The sequence below is a fragment of the Gorilla gorilla genome, chromosome 18 (assembly GCF_029281585.2).
Source record: "Gorilla gorilla gorilla isolate KB3781 chromosome 18, NHGRI_mGorGor1-v2.1_pri, whole genome shotgun sequence".
NCBI classification, from domain to species: Eukaryota; Metazoa; Chordata; class Mammalia; order Primates; family Hominidae; genus Gorilla; species Gorilla gorilla.
Window position 1 is genome coordinate 98,212,063 of NC_073242.2, and position 20,798 is coordinate 98,232,860.

The following is a 20,798-nucleotide window of genomic DNA, read 5'->3' on the forward strand; positions in this document are numbered from 1 at the left end:
ATTGCATTGTGGGAAAAGAATTTGTTTTTGTGGGTTTCATTTGTATTTTCCTGGTGACTAATTATACTGAGCAACTTTTCATATGCTTATTCTCTATTCATGTATCTCTTTTGTGAAGTAACTGTTGAGATCTTTTTGCATTTTTTAATTGGGCTAGTTATCTTCTTATTACTGAGTTGCGAGGGTTCTTTATATGTAGTGGAACCTCTCTTGACCCCACATCTCCTTCTAACTGTCACCCTAGTTATCTGGTCTCCTCCAGAGTAAAATTCTTGGGAAAGCTGTCTGCCTTGCTGCCTCCACTTTCTCCCTCCCCATTCTCTTCCCAGGACACTCTAATGGGTCTTTCATCCCCAACATTCCTTTATCCGCCTAAATATTGACAAGCCAGTGATCAGTTATTCCTCCTCATATGACTCGACTTTCCAGTAGCACTTGATATGTTTGACCACCCCTGCTTTTTGAAACGCCTTCTTCTCCAGGCCTTCCTGACGATTGACTTGCCTTTTTCTCCTGCCACCTCAGAGCTGCTTTTCCTCAGTTTTCTTTGCTGGCTCCTCCCCCACTAACAGATCTCTCAAGTTTGGAGTCCCCCAGGGCTCTGCCCTTGGTCCTCTTCTCTCTTCCATGCACATAGTGCTACTCAAGACATTAACTTTTATGAAGCCCATTTTATAAGTGTTTTTAATAGAAAAAAATCCTAAGAAATTTTTGTTTACCCATTTTCTCCCATTTTTTCTTCTAGAATGTTAATGATCTTAGCTTTTATGTTTCAGTCTATGACCTGTTTCAATTTTTCAATTTAATTTTTGTGTTTAGTGAATAGTTAGAGTTTAAGTTCTCTCTCTCTTTTTTTTTTTTTTTTTTTGAGACAGGGTCTCATTTGCTCTGTCTCCCAGGCTGAAGTACAGTGTTACGATCACAGCTCACTGCAGCCTGAAACTCCAGGGCTCAAGTGGTCCTCCCACCCAGTCTCCCAAGTAGCTAGGACTACAGGTGTGTGCCACCACGTACAGCTAATTTGTTTTTTGGTTGTGGGGGGACAGGATGTCACTCTGTCTTCCAGGCTAGAGTGCAAAGCCATGATCACAGCTCACTGCACCTCGACCTCGCAGCCTCAGGTGATCCTCCCTCTTCAGTTTCCCAAGTAGCTGGGACTACAGGTGCATGCCAGCATACCTGGCTAATTTTTGTATATTTTGTGGGAATGGGTTTTCACCATGTTGCCCAGCTGGTCTTGAACTCCTGGGCACAAGTGATCTGCCCACCTTGGCCTCCCAAAGTGCTAGGATTACAGGCATGAGCCACCACGCCCAGCCCATGATTCTTAATCTCCATTTTTGGCTTAATAGCTCTACTTCTGTTTAATTTTTTAATTTTCATTCTAGGACTTTACACATATATTAGATTTTTTTGTTCTTGTTCTACAAGAACAGGCTCTGTTCAATTTTTTTTTTTCAATCTTTTTCTCTCTCTTTTTCAGATTTAATAGTTTCAACTGATCTATCTTTAGGTACATGGACTCTTTCCTCTGTCATTGCCATTTCACTGTTTAACTCATCCAGTGAATATTTTATTTTCGATATTGTATTTTGCATTTCTAGAATTTGTAGTTGGTCCCTTTCTCTTTTTTTGTTGAGATTTCCTCTCTTTTTGTTCATTAGAAGTGTATTTTCCTTTATTTCATTAAGCATAGTTATAATAGCTGCTTTAAAATCCTTATCTGATAACTAAAATATCTGGGTCATTTCAGTGTTGGCCACTGTTGATTGTCTTTTTCCTTGAAAATGGTTTATATTTTCACATAATTAGAAGTTTTGGATTCTGTACTAGACATTATGAATATTATGTTGCAGAAACTGTGGTTTCTGATATAATACCCTGAACAGTGTTAAATTTTTGTTTCAACAGGCAATTAACGTAGGCTGAAATGGCAAACTTTGTCATGCCTGTGGTGGGCAGCAGCTCAAATCTCAGTTCAGTTCTTTTAGCCTTAGCTGCTGATTTGAGTCTACTCTATGCATGGTGAATTTTAGCACATTTTTCTGAGATCCAAGAGATAAAATAGGGGACTGTATTCACCCACCTGAATCTTTATCTTATTCATGATCTTCGTCCTGCTTGTTTTCTGCTTTGGAGTACATAAAATTAAAAGAGATGAAATCTTATTCTCTCTCTTTTTCTCTCTTTCTCGCTCTGTGTGTGTGTGACTCTTGCTCTGTCACTCAGGCTGGAGTGCAGTGGTGCGATCACAGCTCAATGCAGCCTCAAACTCCTGGCTCAAGTGATCCTCCCATTCAGCCTCTTGAGTAGCTGAGATCACAGGCATGCACCATCACACCTGGCGTATTAGTCTGTTCTCACGCTGTTAATAAAGACATACCCAAGACTGGGTAATTTATAAAGAAAAAGAGGTTTAATGGACTGACAGTTCCACATTGCTGGGGAGGCCTCACAATTATGGCAGAAGGCAAGGAGGAGCAAAGCCACATCTTGCCACATGGTGGCAGGTAAAGAGAGAATGAGAACCAAGCGACAGGGGTTTCCCTTTATCAGATCTCATGAGACTTACTTACTACCACGAGAACAGTATGGGGGAAACCGCCCCCATGATTCAGTTATCTCCCACCAGCTCCCTCCCACAACAATTGGGAATTATGGGAGCTACAATTCAAGATGAGATTTGGTTGGGGACACAGCCAAACCATATTACCTGGCTAATTTGTTTGTATATTTCGTAGAGACAGGGTCTCACTATGTTGCCCAGGCTGATCTCAAACCCCTGGACTCAAGTGATCCTCCCACCTCAGCTTCCCAAAGTGCTGAGTTTATAGGCATGAGCCACCATGCCTGGCTACCATTCTCATTCATCACTGAACTCAGACTAGGTTCCATGGCCTGGCTTAGCTCAGGGAGTCAAGATCATGAAAGGATACATATGCTGTGTTAATGGATTTGGAGTTTATGTTGATTTTATAAAATGGGAGCCATTGAAAGACTTTAAGGAGGAAAGAAGTAATAATAATTTTATTCTGGCAAAATTACTTCGGTCACTCTGTGAAGGATGACTTAGAATGGGACAAGACTTGAAGCAGAGAGACCTATTAGGATGTTGTTGGGGCAAGAGATGATGGTAGATCTCGAACAAAGGCTTACACGTGATAAAGACAGAAAAAAGATGTCCCCAGATAGGAAAGAAAGCATAAGAACAAAACAGAAGTGGGATGTATATGGTGAGAATGAAGAACTGAGACTTAACCTGTCCCTCTGTTGAGGCTGTGTTGGGTACCTTGGAGAAGAAAGGCTAGATAGACAGGGTAGAGCCATACCACAGACAGCTCTGAGAGCTGAGCAGAGGAGTCTAGATTTGCCATGATGGCCATTTGGGAATCACTGTAGATTCTTAAAGGAAACAGCATGATGATAAATGTATAGGTATGTGGTTGGCAGGGACATGAAGGATGCTGAAGAAAGGAGAGCCTGGGCTGGGCATGATGGCTCATGCCTGTAATACCAGCACTTAGGGAGGCTGAGGTGGGTGGATCACTTGAGGTCAGGAGTTCGAGACCAGCCTGGCCAACATGGTGAAACCCTGCCTCTACTAAAAATAGAAAAAGCTACTAAAAATAGAAAAAGAAAAATTAGCCAGGTGTGGTGGTGCACTCCTCTAATCCTAACTACTCGGGAGGCTGAGGTGGGAGGATTGCTTAAACCTAGGAGGGAGAGGTTGCAGTGAGCCAAGATCACACCACTGTACACTCCAGCCTAGGCAACAGAGTGAGATTTCATCAGTAAATAAATAAAAATACAAAAATTAGATGGGCATAGTGGCATGCATCTGTAATCCCAGCTACTCGGGAGGCTGAGGCAGAAGAATCACTTGAACCCGATTAAAGGGAGGCAGAGGTTGCAGTGAGCCAAGATCGTGCCACTGCACTCCAGCCCGGGTGACAGAGCAAGACTGTCTCGCAAAATAAAAATACAAAAGAAAGGAGAGCCTGGAGCCGGAGAGAAAGCTGGGAGGTGGTTGTGGTATTCCTTGACACAAAGAGATGAGGATTTTGGTTAGAGGAATGGCTGTGAAAATGGTGAGAAAATGTGAATACTATAGGCAATTCAGAGGAATAAATGAGAGACCATCATCCTTTTTTTTTTAAACATTTAGTGAAAACGGGGTTATAATCCACCCAGCAACTATTCTCACAGAACTATTGAGAGGCTCAAATAAAGTAATATATATGAAATCTCTTATAAATATATGAGTATCATCACAGAGATCTTTTTATCACTATATTTAGTCTTCTAGTAGGGTTGCCAGATATCAAAGTGGGGAGGTGGGACCATCTACAGTGGCAGCCACTGGGCAGGTAAATAAGAATTCGACATATGGACTTAACTTTGGAATGCATTTTAGTTTTCTTTCACAGAAGTACTATCTGTGACCCTGGAGTCATAACTAACTGGGTTTTGATCTCGACTCTAACCTTTAGTAGCATGGACAAGTTATATAACTTCTTTGTTCCTTATCTGTAAAGTGGGGATAATTCTATTAAATACCTGATAGGATGGTAATGAAATTAAATAAGATAATTTATGTTAAGTGTTCAGAACCAGTGTCTTTCATGGTAAGGGGTGAATAAATGTTGGTTGCTATTTTTTTGTTGTTATTTTTGAATGAATACCTCATATTGCTGCATTATGCCAAGGCAAAAGCCAACCCTAGTAAGTAGCCCTTCAGTTGAGTAAAATGTGTGATCATCCTGTTCTACTCCAGAGAAAAATCCAAGTACATGTATTTGTTTCTGTGACAGCCGTTCCTTGTTTGCTTTTCAACAGAGATTCTTTGGAAATTACTCATCTTTCCAAGTCATTCTTATGTCCTTTTTCCCTCTCAAATCAAGCTTTGTATTCTATGTTAAAAAAGCAGAAATCTGGCCGGGCACGGTGGCTCACGCCTGTAATCTCAGCACTTTAGGAGGCCAAGGCAGGTGGACCACCTGAGGTCAGGAGTTCAAGACCAGTTTGACCCATATAGTGAAACCCCGTCTCTACTAGAAATACAAAAATTAGCTGGGCGTGGTGGCTCGCGCCTGTGGTCCCAACTACTCTGGAGGCTGAGGCAGGAGAATCGCTTGAATCCGGAAGGCGTAGGTTGCAGTGAGCCAAGATGCACCATTGCACTCCAGCCTGGGTGACAGAGGGAGACTCTGTCTCAAAAAAAAAAAAAAAAAAGAGAAAAGAAAAATCTTATCTTTTATAATTAGATCTCTTTAAATAGATTCAAGTGGATATTGCAGTTCTTTTCTAAAAATCACCAGCTGCAGGAATCACTGGCTTAGGAGACACAAGATGTCATTGGCAAGTGGTTCTTTCTTTAAAGATAACAACATAATTATGCTTAGATGTTTCAGCATTTTATTCTGCTGTTATTTTTATTTTCAGTGTCTTCATACTTTTGTCTTCTCATCTCACTATTCTAATTCAGAATAAATTAAAGCATTCATTTGGATTCTAATTCAATATATGTATGCGAAAGAACATAGAATAATGAAGCACCTGATTTTCTCTCTTCTTTGCAAGTTTTGAAATAGATTTTTGCATTCATTTTGACTTACGGACTTGCAAGAGAGTAAACCAACAGTGTAACTGAAGTACAGTATTCCTTGTAGGAAGACAATGTTACTTAATTTTCCTCTCCATGGCTTGATATAGTAGGAATTGATTCATAGCACTTGAGGGATGGATGATCTGTTAATAATTTAAACATGAAGTTATAGTCTCAATCCACAGGCTTCCTGATTTGTGTTTGTCAATATTATGAGGCTAACCAACTCTTGGGCATGCTTTAATGAGTTTGAACTTTTATATATCTAATTAAATTAATTAAATCACTGGAATAGTTTTAATACTTTCATGATTACAGAATTGTAAAGAGAGTCTCCTTCATTTAAAATATCTAGGATTTTTTTCTTCTTTCAGTTTTTAAAATAAGTTACCACAAACCTAGAATTTTTCCTTCCTGATTATTACATTTCTGGACTTTGTTATAATTTCACCCTTCAAGGAAGTTTCTGGAGGCACTTACTGTCTGGAGCACACTTTTCAGGAGAACCAATCTGTTTGTCTTGTTAGTAACACACTAGGGTAGAGTCCGTTATTGTAGATTTTCCTCATAGGGTAACTTTGTGTAAACTGAAAGCTTATGCACTGATTAAGCCAATCTTGGAGTTCAATGAGCTGTTGAGATGGAATGAGTAATCTAGTTAATACGTAACTATAGAAGTCCTGGCATCTCCTGTTTCAAATTGTCTATGTTTCTGTGTTATTTTAGTTCATTGAGTTGCCAAAAATCCAGTAATACAAAGCATTTCCTGTACATTGTTTTACTCTGAAAGATATTTATTTATGGATTTTATTTGCACATCACTCTGTTTTCTGAAGAAACAGAAAGAAAACATCCTTTTGCAAGTCTAAGTGTAAAGTAGGGCCTCTGTGTCTTTTTTCAGTGCCCCTCACTTACCTCTTTTTTTCTTCCCCTCTCCCATTTAAAACTTCCCTCTACAGGTCCTTACCCAGGTTTGACCATCTCTAGAAAGTAATCAAATTTCAAACATTGCCCTACCTTCAAATCTTTCTCTTACTCTTTCCCAGCCTATAAGAAGCAGGTAGCAGATATACTAATATTTGCTAAGAGGTGATGGCAGCCTCCTATTGTGTGGCCATTCCTGGGATTTTTTTTTTTTTTTTAAAGACTGGTTCTTGCTCTGTTACCCAGGCTGGAGTGCAGTGGCACTATCATGGCTCACTGCAGTCTCTACCTCCTGGGCTCAAACAGTCCTCCCACTTGAGCCTCCCAAGTAGCTGGGACCATAGGCGCACACCACCACGTCCAGCTAATTAAAAAAAAAAAAATTTTTTTTTGTAGAGATGGGGTTTCACCATGTTGCCCACGCTGATCTCAAACTCCTGGGCTCAAGTAGTTCTCCCGCCTCAGCCTCCCAAAATGTTGGGATTACAGGAATAAGCCACGGCACCCAGCTTATTTTGTATTTTCAATAAGGAGACTATTTAATGCAAAGGAATAAAGTTTGAATGATTAAATATAATCTGAGGCAATACAATTTGCTAATAGAAGAAGAATTTGAAGATAAGAAGATCTCTCTGTCTCTTTAAAACATTCTTGGTAGGTTACTTACACCAACAATAGTTCCACTATCAAGTTTCTTTTTGTTTAATAACTTGTCCCACAGGGATCTTCTCATGGTCCCAATCTAAGCCTGTCAAAGTCTATTTACATATAATTTGCATCTAAATCATTCCTACTTGTGTGGTCTGTGTGTGACTGGAAAGGGAAAGCTTAAGAGCCCCTGAAATCTTTGCTAACCCACTCCTAGTTCAGGGTCACCTCTTGGTTATATTACCTTACAGAGGAAATGAATGAAGAAAGCAGCAGATCAACAATTAGCCTTAGGGAGAAAAATGGGTCCTGACATGTAGACACCAGTAGGGGGAAATCTATCCAGGGACTACCCAGCATTTTTGCCCAGTGACTATTGTGACCTGTGTGCCTGGCAAGCCCCATCAAGACCAGAAGATGGCTTTGGCTCCAACACTCTGCAGTGCTCTAATATGTGCATCCATATAGGGCTTTAACAGCTTTCACAAGGCCAGTATCAGTCATCCTTTATGGTTAGGAAATCAGAAGTGTTCCATTCTTTCCACTTTTGAAAGTGGGAAAGAAGAGGGGAATTTTTTCTCCTCTCCAGACTAGAATGAATAGGATTCCAGCCCTTAACCAAGACTACTCAGTGCCAATTCTGGTGTTTGCCCATGCTGGAACTTATTTCCATTGTACCCTGTTATTTATGCACCATTTTAAGACTAAGTCACTGGCTTCTCTTCTACCCATGCCTTACGAAGTTAAACAAAGAAAGATGAAAATTGCAAGGACCTTGAAATGTCAGAGATGTGGGACAATCAGTTGGCTGCATTTTAGTCCTTTGTTTTAGGACTTAAAAGGGATGAGCCCCTTCTAAATTTTACTTTCTTATTTGTGATACAGGGTTAATAATATTTTGTTCTACCTATCTCAGATTCTTGTGAGGTTCAAACAAGATAATAGACATGTAAGTATTTTGCAGATAAAGAGGCTTACAAATGCACACAGCATTGTTTTATCCCACAGCATTTTGTGTCTGGGCTGCACTGTAGCTGCATACATTATATTGACTAAGATCCCTCTTCTGTTCATAAAGGGCTATGTGAGGAGGGAAACTGAAGTCAGAACAGAGATGATTTCCCCAGAGCTGCAGGGAAAATTCAAGGCTGAAAAGTAACTGTTGTTAATAGATCAAAATTTACCTACGAATTTTTTAATGATGAATTTCATCAAAAATTAATTGCATTTAAATTATTTAATTCTCTAAATGGCTTTTGGAGAGGAAATCCTGCCTGTCAGGATCTGCCATGTCAATCTAATTTCCTTTGGACCTTGACAGAAATTGTAAACTGTGTTGACTCTGGCTCACATGTGGCAATAAATTGTATTCATGAAATGTTACAAGAAACCAGTGATTCTTCTATTGTATTTCTTAACAGTAGTGAGGTAGAGTTCTAGGCCCTGAAATGCAGGGAAAAAAGAGTAGATGTTAGCGAGCACAAAAAAGGGGCACATGAACAGAGTCAGATCTATATTTTGTCTCCTGTTTCCTCATTGACTGGATCAACAAGATGTTTCTGCTGAGGGCATGTGGCTCTCCAGGGTGTCATCCCTAGAGATCCATACACTTTAGTACCCAAGTAAATGGCATCCAAGACAGGAGGAAAAGTAGTTTTTCTGGATCCCTTTTTTCAGTAACTGATTTAAGGAGGTCAAATATGTATTGCATCCTTTGACCATTTTATGCTTTTACCTTTTTTCTCCCCAAAATATTTAATATCAAACCGAAAGTACACAGAGTACAGTCCTGGAGAAAGGAAGAGCATACTTCAACTAGTTAGATTACAGGGAGGATTTAAACACTCTAATTGAGATCCTGGAGCCTGGAAAGAAGATTAAAATTCAAAGATACACAGAAAAAGACTCCAGTTCTTCATCTCTACTTCAACCTGGTCCATAGAGGAAATGAAATAAAGAACAAAAGAGATTTGGACTGGGCGAAACAAAAAGGTTGGAGCACAAAGGTTTTTAACTTCTGGCATAAGATCTTAACATCTGTGGGTTAATGTTTGTCAAATGTGATTTGATGCAGCTATACATGGAAACTGTGGAATATTGGACCAAGTGGCCCACTGTGTTTAAGTGTCACAGGGTGAATCCCAAAATTGGGGTTCAGCCTAGGCGGCCATGAGGGTTCTTGGCTTCACTGAGGAAGGAATTCAAGAGTGAGCCAACAGAGTAAAGTGAGATCAAATTTATTAAGAAAAGTAAAGGAATAAAAGGATGGCTACTCCATAGGCAGAGCAGCAGCACAGACTACTTGACTGACTATACTTACGGTTATTTCTTGATTGTATTCTGAACAGGGATGGATTATTCATGAGTTTTCCAGGAAAGGATTGGGGAGTTCTGGAACTGAGGATTCCTCTCCTTTTTAGACCACATAGGGTAATGTCTGGACATTGCTATGGCATTTATAGACTGTCATGGTACTGGTGGGAGTTTCTTTTAGCATGCTAATGCATTATAATCAGTGTATAATGAGCAGTGAGGATGTCCAGAGGTCACTTTCGTTACCATTTTCTTTTTGGTGGGTTTTAGCCGGCTTCTTTACCACATCTCATTTTATCAGTGGGGTCTTTGTGACCTGTATCTTGTGAAACCAGTCCCACTGACCTCTTATCTCATCCTGTGACTAAGAATGCCTAACCTCCTGGGAATGCAGCCCAGCAGGTCTCATCCTCATCTTATCTAGCACCTATTCAAGATGGAGTCACTCTGGTTAGAACACCTCTGACATATTTCCTCCCTCCCTTTTACAAGGGCACCCTTAATCCTAAGGGTTGTAAAGGGATGAAGATCCATCTTCTGTAACTTCTTCAGGCTGAACAGGGGCAATGATATTCTTACCTAATTATTAGGGTCTCTTGTATTGAAGGTAGAGAGGAGCTCAATGAGAAAGTGTTGGTATGGTGAGGGCCATTCATAACTGAGTCTCAACAGAAGGTATAATCTGGAAGATTCCTAAGTGTTCAATTTAAGAAAATGTTGAGTAGGCTTATCCTGCATTCCTACACAAAGGGTACAATGACAATATATTCCACAGTAGTAAAGCAAAATAAGTGAAATTATCTCAAGTAAACTAAATAAGAAGGCTTTTCATGAACTGGGCAGTTGTAACCAAGCTGATATGAGGTCATGCCCAGAATTAGAATACTCATCCAGATTTTCACATTACCCATCCCTATTGTTTCTTCTGAGCAGCAGCCAGAGATCACTGGTTGGTTCACAGGAGTAAGCAGGATCAGTCTAAATTGCAGAAAAAATTCAAAAACAATGGATGCGATTAGAACCTAATAACAGGTATACCATAGTTTTTGAATCATAATTTTTCTCTCTCCAGTCTCCATTTTTACTAAAGACAAATCATGGTAGAACCAGTTTGTTTGCAGGCCAGGCACGGTGGCTCATGCCTGTAATCCCTGCACTGCAGGAGGCCGAGGCGGGTAGATCACAAGGTGAGGAGTTCGAGACCAGCCTGGCCAACATAGTGAAACCCTGTCTCTACTAAAAATACAAGACATTAGCCAGACGTGGTGGTGGACACCTGTAATCCCAGCTACTTGGGAGGCTGAGGCAGGAGAATTGCTTGAACCTGGAAGGCGGAGGTTGCAGTGGGCCAAGATTGTGCCACTGCGCTCCAGCCTGGGTGACAGAGTGAGACTCCATCTCAAAAAAAAAAAACCAGTTTGTTTGCAAAATAAGTTTTAGTCTTATTAAACTTGGCCTGATCATGTATATAAAGTGCAGCAAGAATAATTATTTGCCATAGAAACTCCTTTTTAAATTGTCTTTGATGAAACATTGTTCCATAGGAATCCCAGACTTTATTGATTGATTGAGACAAGTCTCACTCTGTCACCCAGGCTGGAGTGCAGTGGCACAGTCTTGGCTCACTGCAGCCTCAACATCCCAGGTTCAGGCAGTTCTCCCACCTCAGCCTCTTGAGTAGCTGGGACTACAGGTGTGCACCACCACACCTGGCTAATTTTTGTATTTTTTAGTAAAGACAGGGTTTTGCCATGTTGCCCAGGCTGATCTTGAACTCCTGAGCTCAGGTGATCTCCCACCTCGGCTTCCCAATGTGCTAGGATTACAGGCATGAGCTACCATGCCCAGCCTTCTCAGACTTGTATAAGCCTCGAGTCCAGCCATGAATTCATCTGTGCCTGTAGATACTTGTATGAGTTGGGTAAATTCCTCTTTTCTTGAGATCCCAAGATAACCTGTATCTCCTGGGCCTGTCAGAAAGTGACATTTTTTACTTACTGCAGGTCAGGAACTCTGTACAGGGACTGTGTAGTTAAGGTATGAGGTCAGTTTTCCTAAGGGGCTTTTATTGGCTCTATAAGTCAACTTTGATCCCTTAAACAGTCTGTTTGTATTTGAAAGCATGCCATTCCAGTCAAAACCTTGGTAAAATAACCAGTGTCTCTAGTTGTGTCCCATTACAAAAGAAAACAGATTCTTATTACACTTATTCAAATAACAACATTGCCATAAGTTAACAATACTCACAAATAATTTCCAAATTCTGGAGAAATCAGATAGAGAGAAAGAAACATGCTCTATATTTTGTTTTTGGACGAAAACTTTGTTTTATACTCCTTATAGGAGTATACTTTACTGAATTGTTGAAAGCTATAAATAGCTCAAAAGATTTTCTGACTCTGAAAAACAAAACAGAAAGGATCAGCAGTGTTTTAAGCAAAAAATCATAAAAAGATTATTTTAGTATTTTATTAGTTCAATCTATGCAATTAATTCCTGTTTTGCTCAATATCTATAAACACATTAGCTTTCCAAGAGAGTCTTGAAAGTTTTTTTCTCTGTTTTAGTGGCACACTTTCCAAAGTTATCAGAGATGTATATTGAAGAGTGCTTGTCAGAGTCCTGTAGCTGATTACAAACCATCTTTTGTAGTGGATCAAAACAAGACAATTGTCTGTGGATGACAAAAAGTCTTAGGGCAGCCACAGTCAAAGAGGCGATTCGGAAGGAAATTTGTTTACCTCTGTGGCAGAAAATAATTTAGCATAACAATTATAATTATTACTGATAATGTACACTAAGTCATATCAGAATTATAGAAGTTTCACATAATTTTGGAACACATACCAGTAACACATTTATACAAATACAGCCCAAAGAAACTCAAATACCATTGTATATTTAACAGTGCTTCCTGTATGCTTTTAATATACCAAATATGTCATTTTTGGACTTTAGGGGACCTAATATCTAAAAGAAATAATTGGGTCAGAAAAAGACTTAATTTAGAATTTGATTTTGGGAACTTGTCAAATATCAAAGGCTTAAAACACTTGTTATTATAAAATAGAATCACTGGTCATTTATTTAGCTAAAATAACTCAAAGATTTCAAAAAGACAAAAACTTTCATTCATTGATAAAGGGAAGACTTAGCTTTCCAGACAAGATCCAATAAAAACAAAATGAGGCCAACTGAATCTCTTTTCTCTCCCCTTTTTTTCCTATAGTTTATTTTAAAGGCAAACAAAAATCTTTCTTTTTTTTTTCTTTTTTTTGAGACAGGCTGTCACTCTGTCATCCAGGCTGGAGTGCAGTGGCATAATCTCAGCTCACTGCAACCTCTGCCTCCCACGTTCAGGCAATACTCCTGCCTCAGCCTCCTGAGTAGCTGGGATTACAAGTGCATGCCACCACACCTGGCTACTTTTTTGTATTTTTAGTAGAGACGGGGCTTCACCATGTGGCCAGGCTGGTCTTGAAATCCTGACCTCAAGTGATCTGCCCACCTTGGCCTCCCAAAGTGCTGGGATTACAGGCATGAGCCACCAAGCCTGACCAATATCCTTTTAATTTTAGTCAACTTGCTCCCACACAGTTCTTTACAAGGTTAAATTTTCACAAACCGTCTACAACTTGTTTAAGCCTTTAGTTTTATCCTATATTTTTAAATTTAAAATGATTCTTACACCCTCTAAATTAGACAAAATTACTTTATTTTTTGAAGAAAAAACACATTCTCATGCCTTTTTACCAAAAACATGTAATTTTAATTTCTTTAGTGTAAGAAATTTTAATTACATACCAGGTGCAGAGCCTAGGATACAGGACAGAATGGCCTATAAAGTCTGACTCTTTCCAGCACAGTTAGGGGGAAATGGCTCACCCTCTATGTTCCCAGGCCTTATCCTGAATTAAATGGCTCTAACGCAGGTAAGTTGAACAATTACCAAAAGTCATAGAAATAGTTTATGACCTTAAAGCATTTAGCAAACCAAATTTTGAAGACATTTTTATTTTATTTTACCAGTAATCTTTAAACTCCCTTTATTTTTAAAAGATTATTAGTCATGCACACTAAAAGGCACTAAAGTTTTTATTTTTCTAACAAAGTATTTAAGTCTTATTTTTCTTTGTGCCTATTATTTAGAGCTCTTTTATATAAACATCACACATACAACACATATAAATACACAGACAGACAGAAGATTCAGTAGTTGTAGGATTTCTCATTTGCCAGTTTTTAAGTTTCTCATTAAAGTCTGCATTTCTAGGGCCAAATAAGCAGGCACAGTTAGAAAGCAAAACAGATCCCCAAAAATCAAGGATCCCATTTTTACACTAGATTCTAGATTCCTAAAAAGAAAGGAACACCATGGGACCAGACAATGCAATGCTTTTACCATGCATTTGACTGCAAAGACGTTCCCCCGAAGCTGGTGGCCAACCCAAAGCCAATCTGCCCATTCCACATTTCATATCTTTTAGGTACCCAAGAGCACACTTTTTTCATTTAAATATGAGAAGAAAGAAGTATTGGCCTGTAGTAATAACCAGTCACTGTAAGCAACTGCCATCAGCTATTCCTAAAAGTATATGTCCTACCTAGCTGTTATACACCAAGGCTAAAAGTTCTCTCATAATGCAAAATAATTTCTGATACCCCCAAAAGTAAAAAAAAGATAAAGTAATGTGATGCAAAACAGAGCAGAGCCTTAGATTTTGAGAGGGGCCTGTCTACTTACAATTATTGGAGTTCCATGAGGAAAACAGCTTTTTCTTCCAAAACAGGATCTGTGACATCTTCTATTTTTCTCCCAAGGAGTCCCAGGCTGTCAGAAATTACCATAGGTCCTCTCATGTGAGCATCAGGGGTAGCAAGAAAACGGACTGGAGAAATAATTCAGTTGACTGAGAAGAAAAACAAACCAAAAAAATAAGATCCAAGAAAAGGCATAAAGCCCTTTAATTTATATATATATATATAAAATTTGGGTGATATGGTTTGGCTCTGTGCCCCCACCCAAATCTCATCTTGAATTGTAATCCCCATAATCCCCATGTATCAAGGAAAGGACCAGGTAGGAGGTGACTGGATCATAGGGATGTTTTCCCCCATGCTGTTGTCAGGATAGTGAGTGAGTTAAGTGAGTGAGTTCTCTTAAGATCTGATGGTTTTATAAGACAGTTTTCCCTGCTCTTGCTTGCTCTCTCTTTGCCTGCTGTCATGTAAGACATGCCTCTTCCCCTTCCACCATGATTGTAAGTTTCCTGGGGCCTCCCCAGCCTGCAGAGCTGTGAGTCAGTTAAACCTCTTTTCTTTATAAATTACCCAGTCTCGGCTGTGTAAAATGGACTAATACATTGGGTATCTGTTTTTAATTAAGCTGACTTTTAACCATAGAGCACTTTAAAAAAAAAGTCCTTTTGGGTCAGGTGCGGTGGCTCACGCCTGTAATCCCAGCACTTTGGGAGGCTGAGGCGGGCAGATCACCTGAGGTCAGAAGTTCGGGACCAGCCTGGCCAACATGGTAAAACCCTTTGTCTACTAAAAATACAAAAATTAGCTGGGTCTGGTGGCACACACCTATAGTCCCAGCTACTCAGGAGGCTGAGGCACCAGAATCACTTGAACCCGGGAGGTAGAGGTTGCAGTGAGCTGAGATGGTGCCACTACACTCCAGCCTGGGTGACAGAGCAAGACTCCATCTCAAAAAAAAAAAAAAAAAAAGTTTTTAAATCTTTTATCATTAAACTTTAGCCAGGACAAGCAGCTGACACCTCTGGCTTTTAAGCCCTTTTTTCCCCACTCAAAGGTATTTTTCCAAGTAAAACAAAAAAAGCCTTAACGAAGGTTATGATTTAACCATGGATACACAAGGTGTCTCCAAAGAGATGGCAAGCAGTTTTTATAAGATCTAGAATCACGCCTAAGGTAGCTCAGAGAAAAGAAAATTCAAGTCAGGAAATCAGAAGCTGCCCATAGAGGGAAAAAGAATAAATAAATGGCAAAAGTCCCACAACTGTCAAATCAAAAGGAATTCATTCCCTAAGCCAGGAATTTAACCCAGGCCACCATCACAAAAGAGCAAAGCCTTAGCTACTGAGCTACAGCAGAAGGTAAGCACCATATTGTTTTTCCCAGGAGTCTAGAGCAGCCATTTTTGAGCTTGTGAAGAACATACCTTTTCAAGGGAAAAGAAAATAGATTTTAGAATTAAAAGCCAGTATTTCTTTCAGTCTTACTGAAAGCAAACCAATACTTTAAAAAACATGTTTTAACATAGGGGACCAAAATTTAGATAGACTGTTATAAATTAATTTTCTTTCATTGTGGTTTATTTAATTATATAAAAAAGTTTAATAAGTTATCTTTTATGAACTTTATCATGACTTACATAGACCACCTATGACATGCTTGGACCTTTTGACTTGTCCTATACTTTCTTCTTTCCTAAATAATCAGTCGTTCTACTTTAGGACAAGAATTTACCATACAAGATCCTTTCTCACATAAAATGTCTTTTCTTTATAGCCTTCCTTATCAAAAATACATCTTCATATCCATAACTTTCTACTCATCTCTTTCCCCTACTTACTGTTTTTTTTCTTTCTGTCTTGTTTCTATTTTCCTAAATCCACATTTTAAACCCCACTTTAACATCTGAATTGGCAAAAAAAAATTTTTTTTCAATAACAGCATATCTTCTTTGGCACATTTTACATACAGAATTATATATGAATTTTTAGTAATCCTAAATTTTAATGAGTTTAAATTAAATGAACTTGAAAAATGCTTGGACTTATTTACTTAATTTATGAGTGCTCTTTTACTTATAAGTCAATTTGTTACCCTGTAGACAATATATAACATAATAAATGTAAATACACATAAACACAGCTAGACATGTATGCACACACATAAAGATCCAATAGCTTTTATCTTGAAACTCTAGTCATGAGATAGTAATACAAACTCACCGTTTCATAAAAGATAGCTAGATCCAAATTATTTCTTTTCTTTTTTTTTTTTTTGTTTTTGAGATGGAGTCTCACTCTGTCATCCAGGCTGGAGTGCAATGGTACAATCTCTGCTCACTGCAAGCTCTGCCTCCCGGGTTCAAGCAATCCTCCTGCCTCAGCCTCCTGATTAGCTAGGGTTATAGACGCTTGCCACCACGCCTGGCTAATTTTTGTATTTTTAGTAGAGATGGGGTTTCAGCATGTTCATCAGGCTGGTCTCAAACTCCTGACCTCGTGATCCGCCCGCCTCGACCTCCCTAAGTGCTAGGATTACAGGCAAGAACCACTGCGCCCAGCCCCAAATTATTTCTCTGACAAAATCGGGACTTGTCCACATGGCTAAACTTTGTTTGCTAATTTGAATTTGCTCCAGTTGCTTAAAAGGCATCTTAGTAGCAAGTCCTTCAGGACTATTGTCCCCATGTCTAACAAGGATCTTTACTAGACATAGAAACTTTTTCTATCTGTCTTTCTATCCAGTTATCTCCCCCTGCAAATTCTCACATCCTATATCGAAACATTAAATCAAGTGACAGGACAAGAAAATGCTGTTAACAGAAAATGATAACTTTAGGGTAGAAAACAAGAAAAAGCAAGACCGGGATTCCCCTAGGGTGGGACTCTAACCCACAATTCTAGAGGGAATGCCAATTCCGAACACCCCAGAGCATCTGGCATGGATGACAAACAGTAACAAATGCTGAAAACCCCAGAGCATCTTGGGAGTGTCCAACAGTGAACCCCAAAGGCATGAGACCTAACACAGTTGGGGGCCACAGTACAACATGACTCTGGCATCCCAGGATCAACACAGTGGGGGACCACTCACAACCAAGTGTCTTGCTTTAACCAATTGCTCAACTATCCAAAGCAAAAACTACAAACGTGACAAAGAAAAAAGGATAAGCATGCAATTTGACAGTAAGAGCAGAAAAGTAAAATGGCCAATTGTTAGAAACTAAAGAGAAAATGTCAGAGAGAAGGGGTGACAGGGTGGGCTACTAAGGAAGTGGCCTTCCAGGTGTGCTCCCATCTGGGGCACCCAGACAATGGGAGGCTGCAGTCAGGCTCCCAAGCCAGAGGTCTTATGGCCACTTTCCCATCTACCCAAAATAAAGGACAGAGAATCCAAAATCGAAATTTAACAAAAGGTAGTGGCCAGGCACTGTGGCTCATGCCTGTAATCTCAGGAGGCCAATCCCAGGAGGCCAAGGCAGGTGTATCACCTGAGGTCAGAAGTTCGAGACCAGCCTGGCCAACGTGGTGAAACCCCCGTCTCTACTAAAAATACCAAAAATTAGCCAGGCACCTGTAATCCCAGCTACTCGGGAGGCTGAGGGAGGAGAATCACTTGAACCCGGGAAGCAGAGGTTGCAGTGAGCTGAGATTGTGCCATTGTACTCCAGCCTAGGCAACAACAATGAAACTTCGTCTCAAAAAAAAAGGTAGCAAGTTGAATCCTCATTTTACCCAGCCCCTATTCAAGGTGGAGTCACTCTGGTTTGAATGCCTTTGACATAAGGACCTCCAAGAGTCTGAATCTGCAGTGTTTTTCTTGCCTCTGTTAAGAAACTTTTAAATAATACTAATATTTTTTCAAAAACAGAAACAATGAAAATTTAGAAGGCTTTTACAAATGTTACTCATTAAATGGCCGGCTCTGAAGCAGTAAAAACTGAAATTATATTGTCACCATCGTTTACTGACAAATAAGGAAAGGAAGAGCTGGCAGAAGCGATGCCAGTCAGAAAGCAGTGGGAAAGCCCTGGGTTCTGCTTGGCTGGTGGTGCAGGCAGGACTCAGTTCCTGTAGTGGGCAGATCACCGAAGAATCCAGATCTCCTGCCTCCTCTGTTTGAGGGGAGCAAGGATTGTGAATTGTCTGTGAGATTAGTCCCAAGCCTTTGGTCTCTGAGTTTTTGGGAGGCAGGGATGTGTTTCTTATCAGATTGTGCTTACACACATAGACTGCTTCTTTTCTAGTATGTGAATATTTTTATATGTTGCTTCTGTTTTTCCAGCTTCACTGAAAAATAGATTCTCCAGTCCTCGTTCTGACCCTTTCATTCGCAAAATTTCATTTTTTAAAAAACAGACTTTTGGCTGGGTGCGGTGGCTCATGCCTGTAATCCTAGCACTTTGGGAGGCCAAGGAAAGTGGATCACCTGAGGTCAGGAGTTCGAGACCAGCCTGACCAACATGGCAAAACTCCATCTCTACTTAAAAAAAAAAATTAGCTGGGCATGGTGGCACGCGCCTGTAATCCCATCTACTCTGGAGGCTGAGGCAGGAGAATCCCTTGAACCTGGAAGGCGGAGGTTTCAGTGAACTGAGATCGCACCACTGCACTCCAGCCTGGGTAACAGAGCGAGACTCTGTCTCAAAAAAAAAACAAAAACAAAAACAAACTTATTGAAATAGAATTCATATACCATATAATTCAACCATTTACAGTGTACACCTCAGTGTTGTTGTTATATGCTCACAGGGTTGTATGCTCACCATTACAATCAATTTAGGACATTTTCATCACCCCAAAAGCAACCTTGTACCCATTCCCAGTCGAGCAGTCACTACTGTACTTGCTGCTGTAAGGGTTTACTTAGAGTTGGACATTTCATATAAACGAAATACACCATGTGGGCTTCTTTCACTTAGCATAATGTTTTCTTTTTCTTTTATTTTGAACATGGAACATTTCATGAATTTGCCTGTAATCCTTGCACAGGAGCCATGCTAATCTCTGTATCATTCCAATTTTGGTATATTTGCTGCTGAGGCAACCACAGTGTTTTCAAAGTTCATCTGTGTTGTAGCGTGTATTGGTAATTCATTTCTTTTTATTGCTGAATAATATTCCGTTGTATTTATATGCCACATTTTTTTTTCTTTTTTCTTTTCTTTTTTTTTTTTTTTTTTCGAGACTGAGTTTCGCTCTGTCACCCAGGCTGGAGTGCAGTGGCACGATCTCGGCTCACTGCAACCTCTGCCTCCTGGGTTCAAGCAATTCTCCTGCCTCAGCCACCCCAATAGCTGGGACTACAGGCATGTGCCACCACACCTTGCTGATTTTTTGTATTTTTAGTAGAGACGGGTTTCACTGTGTTAGCCAGTATGATCTTGATCTGACCTCGTGATCCATCCGCCTCGGTCTCCCAAAGTGCTGGGATTACAGGAGTGAGCCACTGTGCCCGGCCTGGATATGCCACATTTTTAATCCATTCATCAGTTGATGGATATGTGAATTTTGGGCTATTATGAATAAAACTGCTATGTATATTTGTGTACAAGTTTTTATGTGGAATGTGTTTTCAGTTCTCTCGAGTCATATGGTAACTCTATGTTTAACTTTTTGAGGAACTGCCAAACTGTTTTCCAAAGTTTTCCATTTTACATTTTCACCAGCAGTGTAGAAGGGTTCCAGTTTCTCCTCACCAGGGCTTATTATTGTCTGCCCTTTTGATTACAGCCCTCCCAGTGGATATGAAATGATATCTCATTATGGTTTTGATTTGTACTTCCCCAGTGATTAATGATGTTGAGCACCTTTTCCTGTGCTTCTTGGACGTTCATATATCTTCTTTGGAGAAATGTTTTTTCAGATCTTTTTTAATTGAGTTGTCTTTCTTTTTTGTGTTGTAAGAGTTCTTTATAGATTCAAGAGACAAGTCCCTTACACTTATATGATTTGCAAATATTTTCTTCCATTTTGTGGGTTGTCTTTTCACTTTTTTTAAAAAAAAGAATAGGCTTTTTCTTTCAGAAAAAATAGACTTTTTTTTTTAGAGCAGTTATAGGTTCACATAAAAATTGAGCAGAAAATCGAGAGTTTCCATATGCTCCCTCCCCACCACACAGCCTCCTTCACTATCAAAATTCTTTTCACTTTCTTGATGGTGACATTTGAAGCACAAAGGTTTTTAATTTTGATGAAGTCCAACGTATGCATTTTTTCTTTTGTCACTTTTGCTTTTGGCATCATATGTAAGAAGGCTTTGTCTAACTTAAAGTCACAAAGATTTACTCCTGTTTTCTTGTTTTTTGTACAGCCGAGATCTTGCTATGTTGATCAAAGCCATCACTCCCAGGCTGGTCTTGAACTCCGGGCCTCAAGCAATCCTCCCACTTAAGCCTCCCAAAGGGCTGAGATTACAGGCGTAAGCCACTGTACCTGGCCTTGTATGTTTTAAGAGTTTTACAATTTTATCTCGTATGCATAAATCTGTGATCCATTTGAAGTTAATTTTTGTTTTGTTTTGTTTGTTTGGTTTTTTTTTTGGAGATGGA

At 39.6% G+C, this 20,798-nt stretch overlaps 1 protein-coding gene and 1 pseudogene across 1 annotated transcript in view; one reads left to right on the plus strand and one right to left on the minus strand.

The window, feature by feature from the left end:
- Positions 1–20,798, plus strand: part of TANGO6 (transport and golgi organization 6 homolog) — a 241,422-nt gene that overhangs the window by 144,032 nt on the left and 76,592 nt on the right. The gene's annotated exons all lie outside the window — the stretch shown is intronic.
- Positions 19,195–19,294, minus strand: LOC115931197 (uncharacterized; annotated as a pseudogene).